Consider the following 14,883-nt stretch of genomic DNA (forward strand, 5'->3'; position numbering starts at 1 on the left):
GCTAATGAATCGAATGGTTACCCAATTACTAGATTTTGAAAAAAATCACTGATTTTTCTCATTTGCCTGTTAAAATGAATTGACCTCATTTACATATACAGATTGCATTTGCTTTAGTTTAGAGGATGCTTACCTTCCAAGTTTTTCCACCAAAGTTTCACATTCCGTTTGCAAAAATGCAATTCTATTCAATTATGTGTATTTGCATGGGAACCAAAGCTTACTGCTCTCCTAATTAACACATTTCTGAGTGTTCCATTATTTGAATACAATGCCATTGTAACCTAAAGAATAAATTTTAACCCTGCCAAGCAACTTTAAAAATACATATGGAAGCCATCACCCTAATACAATTTCTGGTAAATAAGAGAAATAAAAGCAAAGCCTCCTGTTACAAAACACACACAAAAAAAAACTATAAAATACACTTTTAACAAATTCTACAACACAATACCCTATGATATTATGACCAGGGGGTGTTAAGTGTTTATATCTCACACGATGAGAAGTATTTTCTGGGATAATTAATGGATGGGATAAACCCAATAGCATTTACAAGAAATGCAGAAACATAAGGATCCAATGACTTGAAAGCAACTGAAAATCTTCTAATTCACTGGTTTTCAAAGTGAAGGTCGGATCTACAAATTTGGCAGGTCACAATTCGCTGGTTTTTTGCAATGAGACATAAACTTAATAGAAAACATATAGGAGAAGCAATTATTGTTTTGCAAGACTTTTGTTTTAGTTTTATATTTTTATATGTGGTTATGTAAACATGTGAGAGCAAATTTTTGTGTGTGTGTATGCCTGTGTGTGTGTGTGTGTCTGTGTAGGGTAGGTGGATGTGTAAGTATGTCTTGGGTCATGGTCATGACATAAAATATATTTCCCACTGTAGATCAAGGTCAAATAAACTGATGAACAAAATAGAAACACAGACATAGAAGCATGGAAGAGACTGATGAACCTCAGAGGAAAGGTGAGAGTAGAAGGGGACGAGAGATTAACCCAAGAACTTACATGGGCACATACATGCATAACCCATGGACACAGACAATAGTGTGGTGAGGGCCGGGGAGAGGACGGAAGTGGGGGCGAGGGAGTCAATGGGGGAAAAACATCTGTCTTTTTAAAAATTAAGTTATTTCTCTTTAACAGGGAGACCCCCGCAAGGCCGCTAATTAATGCACGAAAGGCCTTATAATGGGGACAGGTTTGAGTCAGACTCGGGTTGCTAATATCTGGGGATCATTTCATGGTGAGGCCTGACGTGACCTGATGTGACTCACAGAGGCCAAGGCCTGCTCTTGGGCTTCTGGGTAGGTGGGAGGACTAGCCTGAAATCCTGAAGCCAGTGGGAGCAGGGCGGGCGGGAGGCACGATGCTGAGTGGTGTTGGGGCACGTTCCCTGGAGCTCCCTGGAACCGTGGAAGACAAAGCAAATTTGCACACAAAGAGGCGACAGAGCCCTGGAGAGGCAGGGCTGGAGCCAGGCTGCCTGGCTGTGAATCTTCATTCTGACACTCAGAAGCTCTGTGGCGGAGGGAGAGTCAGCGAACACGTTACACCGCCTGGCACGTAGAGAAGTTAGCTATTAGGGTGATTATAGAACCAAATGAAATAAAAACAGGGAGAGGCAGAGAGCTTCCCCCCCACCCCCCCGGACCTCTTCCCTGTAGGCATCTTAGAAACCGCTTTGTGGTGGCTGAGGAATCACAGAGGTACCAAGAGTGAGGCAGGCGAGTGAGAAGCTGGGAAAACTCCTTGGAAAGCGGGATGGGGCAAATGAGTCCGGTGGCTGATTCTAACTGGCCCCCGCCAGCACCCTGACTCCCCTGCCTCCCTCCATCTCCCTGGCATGACCCTGTCCTTAAGATCAAGCCCTCAGGACAATGAGGTTCTGCTCAGAAACACAGAGGAAAGGACGCCATGGCTGACCTCAGGATCAGAAGCAATGGCGAAGGACCCCCTACCCTAGCACCGACCAATCAGCAGAGACCACGACCCTGAAAGGACACCCTGGAAAGCTGATGAATAGTCTAATGAGATCCTCCTCCAAGACCTCCCCTAAAACTCCTGCCTGTAGAAATCAGATGAAAACCCTTAAGGCAAAGGGCCCAGGAGGCTCTCTCTTGCTCTCCCGCTCCCTCTCTCTCTCCAGAACATGCCCACGCCTTTCCCCTTCTTTCCTGACCCAGGCATCTTTGCTTTCTTTCTCCAGGGGCCCTTCCTTTGCCTCCGTGGCTGTTTCCTGAGTCCACGCAGCCCGCTGGCTCACCTCTTCTGCCAGTGACTTTCCTTCTAAACAGCCAAGGCAGCTCTCCGCGGAGCCCCTGGATTCTTCTCTTCCCGCGTCCTTCTGCCTTGCTTGCTAAAGAAACTTGCTCTTGCACGAGGGTTCCTGGCTCTGAATTCTTTCTTTGCTGAACTCAAAAAGCAAGCTTGCTGAACAGAGACCCAGCATCGCCGCCAACAAAAGGAATTAGAGAAGCAGCCACGGAAAACAGGCCCCTTCTCGTTCGTCCCTAAGGTCAGCCTCCCATTTCATCCTTTGTTCTGCTCATTCTTGGATTTGAAGCCGACCCCTTTAAGCGGCCTGTTAGCTATGACTCGGTCAGCTCAGCCATCATCACTCACAGAGCAGCGCACTCCGAACACCAGCAAAGGGGCGAAGATGGAGACTCAACGTTTATTAACAGCTCACACCGCGGACGTGTAAGGTTGGCAGGAAGGTAAAGAAACGGAGGCTCGGGAGGTCACATCACCCTCCACCCGTCCCAGCTGGGGGGTGGCTAAGCGTGAGTCTAACCCATGTCGTCTGAGTCCGACACTTGCCTCTTTCCATCACTCCTAGGGCACCTCATCCAGTTCACCATCAGGGCAAAGCCAGACACCGAAGGCGATTAGCCCATCCTAACACGCCATGCCCACCCCAGTGCCTCCCACTGGGTAGGCGCTCGTGCTGATTCCTGTGGTGTAAATACTCCCACGGTGACTGCCGTCCCGCTGCCAACGTGATTCTCTGTCTCTGAGCGTGGGATGGGCACGGGTGGACGCAGTTGGCTTTCCCGAGCCGGTCCAGCCAGGGCCGGCATGATCCTCAGCATGCTGACGATAGCTTGGATGATGTCATGATGGCCACGCTACTGTTTATCTCTCCTTTCCCGCTGCTCGGGAATGCGGTGACGGGAAAGGACATCGTGTTTGCAGGGCACATGTCTCCGGGGGGACAGCTTCTGAGCACGCATGGCCATTCGCTGAGGGTCCTGCCTGAGCCATAGTCCGGCTTTCTCTTTCACGCCAGACTGAACGCATTCTTGTTATTCGCTTCCATGTGACTGTCAGGAGCTGAGTGAGCCAGAGAAGACGGGGCCTTTCTTTGTCCTGATAGGTCCCACCCAGCAACCCTGGAGGGCTGCAGGCGAGGAGAACCCCATATCTGGGCGGGGCAAGAGGAAATAGGGAATTAGGCACGGGATCAGGACCCTGACCAACAGGCCAATGTACTCAATGGAGACAGAATCTTTCCCTTGAATTGTGTGATTTTTTTTCTTAATGAAAATAGCATGCAGCATTAGCCTTTTTAAAATATATATGTTTATATTGGTTTCAGAGAGAAAGGGAGAGGGACAGGGACAGGGACAGGGACAGGGACAGGGACAGGGAGAGGGAGAGAAACATTACTGATGAGAGAGAATCATAGACCAGCTGCCTCCTGCACACCCCACACTGGGGATTGAACCCACAACCGGGCATGTGCCCTGACCAGGAATCGAACCATAACCTCCTGGTTCATAGGTCAACGCTCAACCACTGAGCCACACGGGCCGGGCTGCTGCATTAGCCTTTCAGGAGCAGGAGGTCATATAGGTGACTCCTTAGGCAAGTTACTCATTCTCTCCAATACTTCGTTTTCTCGTCAGTTAACTGGGGCGTTAGTGCACATCGGTAACCTGTCACGGTTAGGAGAATGGAGTCAGATGGAAAACGTGAAGGGCCTGAGAGCAATAATCACAGGTCTGAGTTCTTGTTTGCCTGTCTGCTTGCTCCGCTGCCTCCGGAAGAAAAGGACAGGCGCAAAGACATGTCAACCGGAGACTAGGACGGACGATGGAGCAGCGCGGGGTCTCGCGTCGCCCAGAACAGCAGCGGCACAGGTCCCTGCCCGCCCCGCACGGCGCGCACTTGTCTTACATAAGCCTCAGGCAGCTTTGCCCGAGACCAGAGCTCTCCACGCCGAGGGGGGAGGCTTTGGGAGAGGCAGGTTTCTGTTGCATCCAGATCTGCCACTCAGACAACCGAGCACAATTTCTGAGGAGAAGCACAGGCATCCGCCTGCAGTCCTGAGAGCTGCTTCCAGCCCCCGCCTTCCCGCGGGAGATGGAGAGTTTAGCTGGAAGAGGTGGCAAATGGCTAAGCGCCGTTCCGTGGGCGCACACTCAGAAAGATGGACCCTGACTGCATTCGCAGGAACGCCGCCCCACTGTCAGAGAACACGCGTGCTACACACGGCTACCAGGCCAAGGGCTCAGAGGGGTGGGTGTGGGGGGAAATCCACAGGGGCCAGGGCGGAAGCCAGCCTTCTGTTGCCCCTGGGGCAGGTGGGCTTAGCTTGAGACTACGGGGAAGGAAAACGAATTCCAACTGGGGCCATTAGTCAAAGGCTCATGTGAGATGGAATCCGTACGGAGCTGACCTTCGCTTTTGCTTCTCCGTTAGCGGAATTGTGATGCAGAATATGTCAGCAGTCGGTGTGAGGAGTGGGACCGAGGTCCCGATTCTCCTTCCACCTGGGGTCTGAGCCCAAGGGTGGCAGATTTCTCCCGGTGCTGTAACCCCTCAAGGTCACAGTGAGGGCTCCCTCCTTGGCCGAGCTCAGGGCCACACCCTTCCTCCATTCTCATGTTAATAGGCCACCTCCAACCCTTCCCCCCACCCCACCTAACCCCCTTCCCTGCTGACTGCGTGCTCGCTGGCCGCCTCCAAAGCTTCCTGTCTGCAGCTTCGCCCAACCCTCTCAATCCCTCCTTCCCGTTCCCCATCAGTCCTTCAAGGACTCGGCAGCTGCTCCTCAGTGTCCTCCGTTCTGATCCCCGAAGGGCCCGGGCTTCCTGAGGGGCACCCGGCCCAGCACCCACTGCGTCACCTTTACCCGCCATCAGGGCCAGGGCGCTGGCAAGTGCAGAGGGCGGAGCTGAGTCAGGAGAGGAGAGCTGGCTGGTTAGGGAAGGCGGTGTACGGTGAGCGCCCCAAAAGATCAGGAGAGGGCGTGTCTGACGCTTAGAGAAGGGGGTTGAGGGGGAGGCACGTGAGGGGACGTGGGGCCAGGTCGGAGGGTCCTGGGAAGTCGGCCCTCGGTGGCAGGGGTCACCACAGGCCCAACAACGCCAAACACCACTGCATTGGAAGAGGGGGCTGTGCGGCAGGAAATGAGGGTCCTAGGGTTTCCGCCCACAGCTAGCCGGACGCGGGGAGGTAAGTTATGCTACATTCCTCCTCTCACAGCCCAGTTTCTGTCTCCAGGGCCACGGTGTATGGGAGCCGGTCATGACAGAGCTAATGGGGAAACGCGTGTGATGAAGCAGCCACTGCACCCAAACACGCAGACACCCGGGCCTCGGTGATCACCCAAACCCAATGCTGCCCGCGGGGGGTTGTTGTCTTAATGCCACTGTGAGCCCCGCCTCCCGGGATGCAGCCACGCGACTTGCTCTGGCCCATAGCGCATCAGCACAGGCGCTCCCACAGGCCCCGGGGCCCGCTGTCCTGGAGCACGGCGGCCACATGGGAGCCTGCCTGCCCCCGAGGAGCCGCATTGAGAACCGCGGAGACTGCCTGGCTGACAGCCCCAGCCACGGCCGGGCTGGGAGAAGCCGCCCTGTGCCATGCCCTGCCCACGGAGCAGCCAGATGCCACCAGTGGGCCCCGACCAAACGAACTAGCCCAGGCCAGATGGCAGCATAGAGCCAATCAATGACGGGTATTGGATTTTAATGGATTTGTGTGCAGCAATAGATGACGTATTTCTAACCCAAAAAAACCTGCAACAATTCAGGGAAAAGAAAACATTTTACAATCCAACAGGTTTGTGCGATTTAAAACTCATCACGAGCCAATAATAAAGAATCCTCCCAGCCTGGTGAGGACCTGGCAGACACGCGCAGCCAAAGGGAAGGTAGTGGTGAAATGTGGGAGGCACTGCCCCGAAGCAGGCGCCGACGCCACCATCACTGCTCTGTCCCACATGGCCCCGAGGGCAAGAAAAGGAAACACGAGGGGGAAGAATTGAAAATGGAGAAAGAACAAAACAAAAACCGCACCTGTTCACAGACAATGTGATTGTGTGGGGTAGGGGGGGAGGTGCCCCCCAAGACGGCCACGTCCTAGTCCCCAGAACCTGGGATGTAACTTGGGATGGGAAAGGGACTTAGCCCCATGGGCTTCCTTAGAGGATTTTGAGGCCACATTTGCATTTCTGGTTTCCTGTAGGAAGACCAAGTCTTCCTCAAGGAATTGACACTCTTTCTAGCCTGTCTATCCCCTTCGCCTGGTGGGACAGCCCTTTCCTGACAGGTCTCAGAGGGACAGCTTTGTCGGGGTACCCAGTCGCCACGTTCACCCCATCAGTACGCGCTGGAGCAGCGGGGGGGAGGCCCTCCATCCCTGGAAAACCTTGGAGAGCGCGACTACGGGGAAGAGCATGCTGGGAATGTCTCACCCTCACGGTCTAAAGCGTCTAGACTAGACGGAACTTCTTAAAGCTGTGTTCACGTCTGACATAAACTTAATAGGTTCTTGTGGGATTGTTTTATTAAGGAGCATAAAAATGCCCGTCACTTTTCTCTTTAAGCAATTTCTTCTATGTGGTCCTTTTCCTGCCCCGAATCCTTGCAATAGTCCTACGTGGGAGGTCGTTGTGGAAATCATATTCCCTTCCAATCCGTATGTGGACGCCCAGCCGCCCGCAGGGCAGAACGTGACCGGCTGTGTTGGAAGGCAGGGCCTTTAAAGAGGCGATTAAGTTAAAAAGCGGCTCTTAGGGCGGGTCCCCCTCCAATCTGACTGCTGTCCTTATGGGAAGAGATTCGGACACACAGAGACCACCAGGGGGGTGCGTGCAGAGGGCACCCATTCCAACAGACAGCCAGGGGCGCTGTCCACACGCCAAGGAGAGGCCTCAGAGGGAAGCTCCCCGCTAGCTCGGTGACCTTGGACTTCCCACCTCCTGTCCAGAGAAAATAAACTTCTTATTTAAGCCTCCCGGCCTGTGGCATTTTGCGATGGCAGCCCCAACAAATCCTATATAATAAAAGGCTAACATGCACATCGACTGAATGGCGGAATGACCAGTTGCTATGGTGCGCACTGGCCACCAGGGGGCAGATGCTCAATGCAGGAGCTGCCCCCTGGTGGTCAGTGCACTCCCACAGGGGGAGCGCTGCTCAGCCAGAAGCCAGGCTCACGGCTGGAGAGAGGAGCAGTGGTGGCGGGAGCCTCTCCCACCTCCGTGACAGCTCTAAGAGCAGTGAGCCGAACAGTAATAAGCAAGGGGTTCTGGATTGTGAGAGGGTGCAGGCTGGGCTAAGGGACACCCCGCCCCCTCCAGTGCACAAATTTTGTGCACTGGGCCTCCGGTGAATACAAAAAACCCACACACTTCTCGAATGAGAAAAGCTGACTTGACACTGTTAATGCTTGAATTTGAGCATGTTCTTGCTCGTGCCTGAACATCTCCCTCTATGGTTTATTCTTTTGCCACACAAGCTGGGTGTTAGGCATAGTTTGTGAAATTATAATTTTTTAAAGTTCCTGTACATGGAGAAGTTATCTTTGAAGTGAGTTCCAGTCTCATCTTCCATCTCGAAGGGGCTCCCTAACCCCTCGCTCTGAGTCAGGACTTGTTTCCAGACACAATCAACAGCAGCTACGCCAGGAACCTCACTGCGGCTGCCGCTACGTTTACTTCATTCGCTTTCCTGTGACCAAAACAGAGACATAGAGAAGCCACTTGGAAACCCTGAACCAACCACTCTCAATCTACGACAGGAATAATGATAACTTTCCCAGTGTGTGCAGAGTCAGGGGTTGTATGTGGGAGTGGGTATGAACAGAGTGGGGTGATGGAGGAAAGAACATAAAGTTGGATCAGGCCGAGTTATGGCGAAGGAACCACTAAGCAAAGACTCTGGGTTCAACGTTATAGCTTACGCGGCGAGAGGGCTCTGGCAGTTTGCTTGGTTGGCTGGAGGGCGCATGGACCAAAGGCGGCTGGAGGGCACAAGGACCAAAGGCAGCTGGAGGGCGCATGGACCAAAGGCGGCCTACCCTAAGTGGAGTTGAAACGCCATTTTGTTCTCCTGTAACCAGGCCAAAAACAGACCAGAAAACAGTAGAAGCACCCCGAGCACGCAACTGCAGGTCAAGATCATGTGCGTGGCATTTCCAGGTGAGCCCGGGGGATGCTGCGGAGAGAGCCAGCCTCCGAGCAGGAGGAGGGGTGCGGACACGGGGCTGGACCACCGGAGCGGGAACTGGTCTGCAGGTGGGCAAAGGGCCCAGGTGCAGTCAGAGGTCAGGGCAGCGGCTTGGAGCCCCGCAAGACCTACTCACCCTGTGTTCCGAGTCCCCGGGCGGCCCTAGGCGGGAGGCAGAGAGGCGAGACGCGACCTCGTTATGAAGCGTGGGAAGTGGACAGTCCCGCGATGAGTGAGTGGCGGAGGCGGCCGGGAGCGTCGCACAAGGCTCTTTCCCCCAGGGAGGGACAGAGGTCACACCGCGTCCCCGCAGGAGGCTTCCCACACAGGGAGCCGATCTGGGAGGACCGCCCGTGAGCAAGCCACCTGCGGTCTGGGCGCACAGCCTTCCCAGGCAGAGAATGAGAAGCAGCTGGGACCAATGAGAGGCCGCGGCCCGGGGGACGAGCTTGGCCTCTGGCTTGCATCCCAGGCCTCTCAGCGGAGTGGCCTTGAGTATTAACCCCCTGCCCTCAGTTTCCTCCTCAATACAATGGAGCTAAGACCTCCCTCCTGGGTTTCTGTGAGAATGAAGTGAAGACACGTATAAATATACTAGTATATGCCTCACCTAGGGCTTGCATGGTGAGTTGCTGAATGGATGGACAGACAGATGGACCTACCTGGCACTTCCTGCCTTTGCCTCGCCACCACCTTTACTCTCTGGGGCCACTGTGGCCACGAAAGGTCTCCGAGAGAAGACCCAGGTCCCTCTCTCATCGGGAGAGCCAGCTGATGCCCCAATTCAGTCTCCTCTCTACAGACCCGAGGCTGGGGTGCCTCAGCCCCTCCGGTTAGCAGAGCGCGTGCAGCCACTGTCCCGGAGAACCCAGACCCACGCTCGCCCGTCTGTCTGTTCGGTGCTGAGGAGTGGAGGGAGGGGAGGAAGCCTGGACCCAGCCAGCCCTGACCCCACCCCTGAGCCACATCTGCAGGCTCACTGGCCCAAGACCGTGGCTTCTCACCGACACTTAGCGACTGGCGAGGTGCTTGGTGCGCCTCTATTCTTCACAGCTCACTGAGGCTGGGGTTGTCGCCCCACTTCACTGAGAAGATAAATGATTTTCTCAAGGTCAGCCCTCTCAGACGGCAGAACGACCAGGCGGAGCCGGTTTTCTGAACAACGTGGTAGAATGGAAACAAAACAGCCCTTCCCCGTCCAACAGACGGGATGCAAACCCGCATCCCTCCACCTCCCGGGGCGGGGCCGAGCAGAGTCGCTGGGACAAAGCCAACTCCAGTCCTGGAAACCAGCAGCTCAGGGCCTGGACGCGCTCGCAGACACTCATCAAAGGCTCCTGGGTGGCGGCCTGCGTTTTTCTTCTTTAGATACTTCCAGACGCGGTGGGCAGAGTGCATCTCAGGCCTGCGCAGCGCCATGGAGTCACCAATCTCCCCGCCATGAACACCTGCAAACAAGAAACCATCCTCAACGACACCTCTCCCCGCAGGACACGGGCTCGCTCGTCAAAGGCTCGGATGTGCACCTGCTTAGGACCAGGGCCAGGTGCTCACGGGATCCTCCTCGCCGGGCGCCCTCAGGTGGGAGATTCGAGGCGGACGTGAAGTCAGCACAACCTGGAGGAGAACAGGTCTTCGAGCCCCTCTCCGGGGCAATCCATAGCACGGGAGGCTATTTTTAACGTGTTCCATATGAACTGTGAAAAAATATGCAACATTCGAGGCATTTACCATAATCCTCGGTGAGATAAATACTGTGCTCAGGCAACAACAAAAATGGAAAATATGTATTTAGCCCAAAAGCTTCATTAAAAAAAGTTAACATAAGGAAGCGATTTTCTAAAGGGCCTTTCATTCTGAGACGAGAGGTGGCCCAGCGTCTACAGGACGCGGACCAGACTATCACTCTCGCTGTGTCCCTTGACCGGGACCGGCTGAGCCTCGGGCTCTCCAAGCAGCGAGGGGAGCTCCTCAGAACCTGGGCATGTGCCCGGCTGTGCTGTGCACCTCCCGCCTCGCTCAGTGGGGTCCTGCGGTCCGCCCAACCCTGCCTCCAAGTCACTAGCTGTGCCACCCGGGGCGGGTCCTGGTGTCTCTGAACTGCATTTGGTTATTTTATTTAATAATAGAGCTTGTTTGGTAAAACGTCTACCTGATTTCCAGATGTGCGTTACTATCGCTCTTGTAGAATGAAAAGCAAACACAACGTATTTCCAGGACTAGTGGGAGCTCAGCAACATGCTAGATGCTAAGAAAGGAAACGCAAGAAAAGCAGGCCATGTGGTCCCTGCCCCCAAGGAGCCTTTGAGCAAGTTTTCAGGCACAAAAAATAAAACAGAACCGAAGAGGGGCTCATGTACGATAACAAATTAGAAAATTAGCACATTAGTGTCTAGAAGATTCTGATGAGAGTTAGGCGCATGCATGAGGCTGAAAGAAACCGTAATGGGTGGGAGGAAAGGCAGGTGCCCCAGGAGACGTGAGCAAGGCTGGTGGCCTCAGATCTCAGACCTCAATCGGGCATCAATTTGGCAAAGACAGTGGGATATAATGTGAGATCTGGTCCCCTGACCCACCCCGCGTCATTGAATGCGTACCAGATATGGCCTTGGCGCAGCCGGGCTGAGAAGTCAGAGGAGGACTTGGAGGAAGCCGGGTCTCCGTGCTGGCTGAGGTAGTCCCTGGACCCAGGTCCTTCATCTGCAAAATAGGCCACCAGCGTCCCCCTGTCCGACCACACCCACCTCCAGAGAGACCAGCTGGCCAAGGGCGGAGCAATAGAGGAGGGTGGAGGGAGAGGGGCAGGAGGACGCCCTGGAGCCTGCTCCGGGCCAGCCCTGGGCTGTTCTGCGTCTCCCTTTCTCCCAACGCCTGCCCTCAAGGGGCGTTGAAACTAACATTCCCATTTTACAAATGAGGAACTGAACCTCATCGCACTGGAGAGACTAGCCCGGGGCCCCAGACCTGATGGGGGGGAGATTTGAACCCAGTCCTGCAGACACCCCGCGCTGCTCTTTACTGCTCACGGTGCAAACAAGGTCCTGAGATGGGGCACAGCCAGCCGCTTCGTGGGCCCTGCCTCCTCCTCGGGGCTGGAGAGGGACCGGCTCAAGTGGGAGGCACTCCCCTGGGCCCTTGGAAAGGTTTGGGGGCGAGAGAGGCGAAACCAGAGGACATCAGACTGAGGGTGGCTGAAAACCCACTGTGGGTGCACGGGGCTCCCTGCTCCAGAGGCCAGGAGCTGGGGCCAGGTTGGTGGGGGGCTGCAGAGTGGGGCGGGCCGGCCAGGAAGCCCCCCTCTCTGACACCAGCAGGAAGAACTCTGAATTCACTGTGGCTTCCCACCCGCCCCTCCTTCCACAGGCTGTGCGACCCGGGACCGCCCAGCCTCCCAGGCCTCGGCCGCACCGTCCAAGGAGGCTCAGCCACCACACCTGGAGGAGAGCAGGTGGCCTTGCTGCTTCTCTCCACGCTCAAGGCTGCACTGACTCAGAAACGCAAACACTGGGGTGAAAGATCAAAACGGGCTTGACTTTGGGAGCCACTGACACAGGCTTCCTTGATTCCCTCCCTCTCCACCCATCTCCTCGTGAGCTGCCCTGTCCTCTCTTCCTTTGTCTGGTCCAGGTGTGGAGAATGGAATCAGTGTGCATGTCCCTCCTGCTCTGCCCCTGCCCTGGCTCTGGACCAACCCTCCATGGGGTGCACGTCACCGCATGTATCTCAGCACACTGGGAGGGGCCGTGATTGTGCCCATTTTACATATTTGAAAACTGAGGCTCAGAGGTGAAGCGACTGTGGCTTGGATCTTGACCTCCAAATATGCCCATCGGCTTCCCTAATTGGGACTGCATCCTGGTACCGAGTGTACCTTGCATTCCCAATTCCATCTCCTTCTGCCTCCCAGGGGTCAGGTGACAGCCCCCAGCCCGCCCTCCCTCACTGTCAATATCACTCACCTCTCTAACACTTGCCATCAACCTCTGCCAAGTCCCCGTGTCCTCCTGAAATGAAGGTCAGACTCAGTGACCTCTCCTCGGCCAGTGCATCACCCCATCGACAAGCCCCCGTCTCAGGACCCCCGGGGCAGTGTTCACCATGATTCTCCCTGCCTTTTGGATCACTGCTCTTCCTCTTTACTCTGCAAGTTAACGGGCTGGGAGGTACTGGGCTAATCCCCCCACACCCCCACACTACCCCATCTCCCCCCCACCCCCGCCATCAGCCACGTCCAAGCCTCCCTGGCTTTTGCCTCATGGAGCTTTCGCTCATTCTGTCTGTTCCCTGCCTGGACACCCCCAGCACCCCCTCCCTAAACTCCTGCCCTGTTGGGAATAACACCACCCTTCAAGCAAGCCACCAGACACTACGGAAAGACATGAGTGTTTTGTGGATTCATCGCAACGTGCTTACAAAGGAAAAAAACCAGGTCACGCCGCCTTCTTAAGCACGCTGCTGTGAATGCAAATTCAGACGCCCCGGAACTGCCCTGTTCACTCCGAGAGATGCCAGGACCAGGGCTCGGCCCCCCGGATCCGGGGGATCCCCCTTGCCGGGAGAGGTGGCCTCCTCCAGGGCGTCTGGAGCAGTCCCAAGTGTCACGAAGGGGAAGGCCATGTCTCTGAGAGGGAGGTATGAGGGGCCCTCCGGCTCTATGTGTGTGTGAACATGCATCTACACAACAGGGCGGCATCTCGCATGCAGGAGCCTCCGCCCCAAAGAGTGGAGGGCATGACGAGATTCCGCTGCTGGTCTGGCCTCTCCGGACTTTTAAAACAACCTCCCCCTTTAAAACATAAAGATCGCCCCCTCTGTCTCCTCACATTCTCCTACTTTTAAACTTTTATTTAATGTGGCCAGCAATACTATTTGAACTTAGAATTTGTCATGGCCAGAATTCAAACAGTTAACAACAAAGGGGGAGAGAGAGAGAGAGAGAGAGAGAGAGAGAGAGAGAGAGAGAGAGAGAGAGAGAGAGATTGGGCCAATCTCGTGTTGACAATTAAAGGACAAAGCACCCGATACTGGAAAATTAAGTTCAAGTTAACAAAGGGAGGCACGAAGGAAAGCTCACAGCTCTGACCATTTACCTGTGAAATGTTGTTTTCATAACAAGAGGCCTGCGGGCGTCACCAGAATTGAAAGAGCTCATGTCGTTGCCTTGGCCTCTGCGTCGTCATGTCTGAGATGAGGATGCACTCCCGGCCATGTGGCTCAGGGACTGAGTGACAGGCGCGGGGACAGCAGGGCGTTGGGAGGAGCCCGTGGGAGGCCTGACAGGGGCAAGGAGGCTTCCCCTCAGGCACCTTGCTCTCCCCAGGCTGCTTGGCGTTTGGGAGGGACCCCAGGTCCTCATGTCTAAGCTGTCCTCTCTCCATCCTCACGCGTGTGCCTCATGGGGCAAATCCAACCCGCATGTCTCAGCCTCACTCACCCGTGGTCCCTCACAATGCCCCCTCCCCAGGAGGGCCAGCTCATGTCCAAGAAGCCAGTGAGGTTTTCTGGGAGCTTTTCTGTTTAAAAAAGGTTTGAAAACCTTGAATTTGAGTCAAGAAAACTGGATTTTAACCTCAGAGTCACCCCAATATCCCGTGGCAGGCGCGGCCCCAAGGAGGGCCTTTCCTCCCCGGAGGAGGCTGGGCCTGGATTGTGCCTCAGGCTGGAAGCTCGGGAGATGACATGGTCACTGCTTGAGGGAAAGCCGCCTGCGACCACGGCTGCACTGAGCAGCACACGTCTTCCCTTCCGGACGGAGCTGGACGGCAGCGGGGTCATGGACAGCAACGAGCACCGTCCGCGCGGCACCTCGCACTGGACAGACCCCTCCACCCGCTTTCTTACCGGACCCTGCAGCTGTTCCGTGAGAAAGTGCCGTTCCTCACCACCCTCAGTTCTACAGCGAAGGAACGAGGCTCAGAGAGGTGATGGCGTTACCCAGGCTCACACAGCACGCAGCAGCGATGCCCGGGCTCAGGCCATGCCCTGACGCCCCCCTCGGGGCGTGTACTCTCCCCCACTCACCACTTCTCAGGGTGAAACCAGCCGCGTCCAGGCCCTCCCAGTCCAGGCCCTCCCAGTCTCGCCAGGGGCCCTCGTGAGCAGGAGGGGATGCCAGAGCCGAGGCAGCCACCGCAGGCCCGCCCGGCACCCCTTCTACTTCTCTCCGAGCTGCGTTTCCCTCTTTATGGGAAGAAGTCAGGAAAGAGAGTCCCAGTCAAAGAAATGGTCTCATTGTTCCCGGCACTGCACCGCCCATCCCTTTGAAGGAACAGAGCAATTCAGATGAACGTATGTCATCTTTCCAGCTCTTACCACAACCTGGTAGAGTAGATCTTCTGTCACCCATCTTTCTGTGAGAGGAAACAGAGGGTCAGAGAGGGTGGAGAATCCCCCCCAGGACACAACC

The sequence above is a fragment of the Myotis daubentonii genome, chromosome 12 (assembly GCF_963259705.1).
Source record: "Myotis daubentonii chromosome 12, mMyoDau2.1, whole genome shotgun sequence".
Taxonomy (NCBI): domain Eukaryota; kingdom Metazoa; phylum Chordata; class Mammalia; order Chiroptera; family Vespertilionidae; genus Myotis; species Myotis daubentonii.